Source organism: Diplotaxodon limnothrissa, linkage group LG13 (assembly GCF_057381915.1).
Source record: "Diplotaxodon limnothrissa isolate DT_005_m linkage group LG13, D_limnothrissa_male_GT1.1, whole genome shotgun sequence".
Lineage (NCBI taxonomy): Eukaryota > Metazoa > Chordata > Actinopteri > Cichliformes > Cichlidae > Diplotaxodon > Diplotaxodon limnothrissa.
The window spans coordinates 17,370,889-17,375,819 of record NC_140608.1 but is presented as its reverse complement, the minus strand read 5'-3'; positions in this window follow the sequence as shown (position 1 = coordinate 17,375,819).

Here is a 4,931-nt window from a genome sequence, read left to right as displayed (position 1 = left end):
CCTTCAAGCGTCAACTGCGCCATTAATGATCAACAACATCAGTGAAGTCCTGACTTGCAGGAAATTATAAAAATACCTCCAGATTTGTGTGGGTGACAATTACTTTATCACCTTTATTTGAAGTACATCAGTACTAATGCTCATATCCTCAGCAAATTTAAAAGCATCAGCTTCAATTTGATAACCCAGCATGCCTTGTGCCCTGACAATATGCCTGCGAGAAAGGGTCTAGGAAAATAAGAGCAGCCAACAGGGAAGGTATATATTTGTTTTGTTGTGGTTTTGATAAATGCATATTAGAGCAGCATAGAGGGCAGAGAGATTTGTGAGAGAGGGTATGATTTAGCGGCGAGTGTGACTGCAGCACTGGCAGGAGTCAGAGTGTCCTTCCTTCTGTGTGGAGCCAGCACAGTTTGCACAGAGGCAATAAGAAGGATGGTAAAAAGAAAACACAAGACCCTTAAGACTTTTGTTTGACACTGTGGTTTTGAATTTGTGAAACGGCAGCAGGATGGTTGAGAGGCTCTGAGGCTCGTTCAGAGCCGGTTGCAGAAGTCTAGACAGGAGATGATTAAAGCACAAGGAGGTGGGAAGACTTGCTGTACAGAAACCGCCCAATGCAACACGTTTCACAAGGTTCTGAACTTGATGATGTTTGTTTGTCTGGTTCTCTGCAGTTTGTTTACTCATTAAAAGTGTAACTTTGCGCATAACCAAGCAAAAAAATCTAGTCAGGAGTGAGAAAAATGAGACTGTCGCCCATTAGAAGAACTTCAAACTCCATGCACCACTTACTTACTCTGTTCCCCAAAATGCAGCCTTCAAATCTGAAGGGATGGGATGACTAAGAGAAAAGACACACACATACAGAGATTCCTTGACGTATCTGTTAAGTTAAAGCTTTATCATCATAATTCATTTTTAACACTCAAGCTTGAGCGAACAAATTGATATACGCACTCAAAGCAAATAAAAAAAAATTTCCAGACAGAGGGCTCAGAATAATGAATTCCACGCTCTGACTCAGTTATTTTAACTGAGTTTCCTGAAATGTACCAGATCTTAATTTATCATGCATGGATCACCGTTTCAGCCTTGTAGTAGACTGGTGACCTGTTAAGAGTGTACCCTGCTTCTCACCCTGTGACAGCTGGGATAGGCTCCAGCCCCCACCTCACGACCATGAATTGGATAAATGGAAGAAAATGGATGGTTGGAAGGATGGATCAGTGTTTTTTTAACATTGCACCAGCGTATACAGCAGCACAGTGAGGCTGTATTAACTAAATGTTAACATCAGCATGTTTCCAATGACAATGCAGGCAAAGCAAGATGCTGATGTTTAGCAGGCATAATGCTTATGTTCACAGTTTTAGCACGTTAGCATGCAAACATTTGCTAATCATGGCTAAACACATTAGAATATCATTAGTTTTGAAGGAATAACAAAAAACTTGACCTGAGAAGGGCATTAGATCATTAGATCAAAAGTCAGTCAACAATGTGTGTGCTACTTTTCATAGGTTTCCATCCAGCAGCCATAGTTTTTAAGACATTTTTGCTAAAAACAGAAGCATTAGCCAAGAGATCAGGTAGGAGGATTACTAAAAGGTTTTGTGGAACCAAATATTGTGCCAGTCCATCACGATTTTCAAATTTTTGACCAGCGGTGATACTAGAGGAAAAGGCTGCAGCTTAAAGCTTTTACAGTATTCAGTCTTGCGCAGCAGTTGTTAAGACATTTCAGCATGAATCAGAGTGGGGGATCGACCAACTGCCAGACAAACAGTGCCAGGCCTAGAGCCATGCCAGTTTCAATTTGACTGTATGCTTGCCACTTTTCCTGTGTTTATCAGAATTTTAGATGTTATTAACATGGTTATTACTCCTTTTCCAGGAAGATAAAACACTATACATCATTCATCGGAAGAAGTGCGTGATCCATAAACTGAAAAAGATAAATCAAGATCTAACAGGGGGGAAAAAAAAAAAAGAGTTCTCCAAGTCAGCCTGTGCCACAGCGAAGAGGCAGAGAAAAAGGAACTGGAGGCTGAGGACTGCATAAAAAGTATGTATTTGTAACGATGCTAACCATTGTAATGAATAAATAACCAAAAGTTGATGTATTATGTATGAAGCAATTTTTGCAGCTGGATTGAAAACGGTGTTAAAATGGAGGAAGAGGGGTTTTAGTTTTCAGCATTTCTCCGGTGGAATGCATATTAAGAGACAGACGTTAGCCGGGGTGCCACTGATCTTCTGCGTGTACTAGATTCACAAATTAACTTGCTAGTATTGCATGCCACTAATCACATCAGTGAAAGAAAATATGCTGAGTTTGCTGCGAGCTCGCTATTAATTGAGATAAATTAATTAAGACATCAATTTATTGAGCTATGTTATCTGCTATTAAACATAATAATTGTATGTATTATTTCATACAGAAGCTATTGTTATTCCACTTTATCATATTCATTGCTTAAATGCTTAGACATCTGCAGCAGACCATAGCTCACATTAGTTTAATTAGTTCCCTTCACTTCGACACCTCCTCTAAAAAGAAAGGATGCTAAAGGAAATTTAAAACAAACCGTTTTTAGTGCTTTCCTTTCCTGTCCATCACTGTCATATTCATTATGTACATGTGTGCGTTCATGCGTGCATAAGTTAACCTTGCAATGTAAATGTGTCAAAGCTGCAAATGTTTCAGATTTCTGGAGAGGACAGTTAAAAAGTGAAAGAGGGAAATCAAACTCGATTAGCTGATGTGAATGTAGTGTTTAGGCTTTTAAAGCCCTTTTTAAAAAGCTTTTATTTAACGACATAATGTAATCAAACAATTCAAGAATCTTCGAGGCAAAACAGATACACGATTACACCAATAAAAAAAGGCTTTCTGAAGCATACAGGGGTAGTTTCTTTTAACGTACAAAAGCTTCAAAATAAACTACAAGCTCAACTTATAAAAGAAAATACAAAAAAAAAAAAGAAAACAAGAAAGGTCCCATTTAAAGAATGCATCGCCTCCAACTCTGATGCGTCTACAGCTGAAAATCTAGTATTGTTGGTGACTGTGTTAAGAGAGTCGGCAGAATTGCCTCATGTTTTTCCAGGATTAGTCTCTAAACTCATTCTTGTGGCACGTAATCACACCACAGGACAACAGCAGTCGGCTCTAAAAGTACTCAGCGCCCTTCGGCAGAGGTTCAAATCAAATGCAGCGAGGAGGATAAAACACTTGCAACATTATTAAGCATGCATGAGAGATTATGAATAAAAATCATTCCACATTAACAATGAAAGAAATTTGAGGTTAGAATTTGGAATGCTGAACTGAAAGTAAAAAAAAAAAGAAAAGTATAAATTTTTCATGTTAAAACGATAACAAAATAGGAAAAAACTTTGAGATCTTTGAGAATTGCTAGGATAATGTTGCCCAAAAAGAAAAGTTTAAAAAAGTTAAATTATTCTTGGATTAACTTCAGATAATACACTGCATGAGTCATTAAAGTGCATGTCTTGTCTGGGAACTAAATATTGTGGCATTTGACAGTGTTACATCCAGAATTAATTTCCAGAGTTGGCCCAGATTCACATTTCCTCCTGTCTCGTGTGTAGATCTGATGTTACTGAAGGCTGTCACTACTATTCAGCGGATACTGTGAATACATTACTGTTTAAACCGAGTACCTTTTTAATACTGGCATGTTGAAACTGTCATTCTCACTGCTGAATCTCAGGGCGCTGCAGTGTATGCTGAGCAGCTGTTGAGCTCATGTATATATTACAAAAACTGTGTAGAGAGGAACAAGAGATTTAAGGTTGGTCATTTGCTGCGTGTGATGTAAGAGTTTTCAGGGCTTGTGCAATTCTTGGCTCACAGGACGTGCATAAATGTAATGTGGTGGGTTAAAAATTGTCGGGCTCTTTCACTGTGATAACTCAAAGTAAGTTGTCAGTGTGTTTCCATTCTGTATAAAAGTCACTTCTTCATCTTTCTGTAGTCACCATACTAAACAACAGATGGTTCTGTTCGTGGTCTCAACTGACTACTTCAATTAACCACCATTGATCGCCATTCGTGTCCTCAACAGCTGGTAGAATATTTGATAGCTATAAAGGCATGTTTCAGGTCAGTTAGGAGTCCTAACTGCAAAATTCCTACATGGATGAATAAATGAACTGTATTTGTAGTTGCTGTTCATGGAGTTTAGGAAGTGATTAATATTCATATGCACTCACCGAACACATTATTAGCTGTAAAGTTACCAGGTTGGATTACTTTTTACCTTCAGAACTACCTTAATGCTTTGATGCACTGTCAACATACTGGCATGGTAGCATCATATCACCACCACAAAGTTGCTCTATTGAGATCTGGCAACTGTGGATACCCTTTCAGTACTCACTGTCATGTTCAAGGATTCGGTTTGAGATTTGTGACATGGCATGGCAAGGCAGATGCATGCTTTCACCTTGTTTCATCAAAAATCAAGACTCGTCAGACCAGGCAATAGTCTTCTCATCTTCTTTTGAGCGATTCTGGTGAGGCTGTAGCCTCAGTTTCCTGTACTTAGCTGACAAACTCAGCACCTGGTGTGCTCTTTTGGTGTTGTAGCCCATCTGCTTCAAGGTTCAACATGCTGTGTTTTCATAAATGCTCTTCTTCATAGCTTGATCGTAACAGCTGGTTATTTGAGTCACTGTCGAGCTGATTCTCTGACCATTCTCCTCTGACATCTGAGATCACCACACGTTTTCACTTTTGCTGCTTGTTGAAACATTATCAGCAGTTTTTTCAAAATAAAAACTGCACCAACAACAAAGCCACATTTGAAAGCACTTTCCCATTCTGATGCTGGGTTTGAACGTCAAACCGTGTCTACATGCGGTTACTTTGAGATTTTTTTTTCATTAGAAAATATATTTAT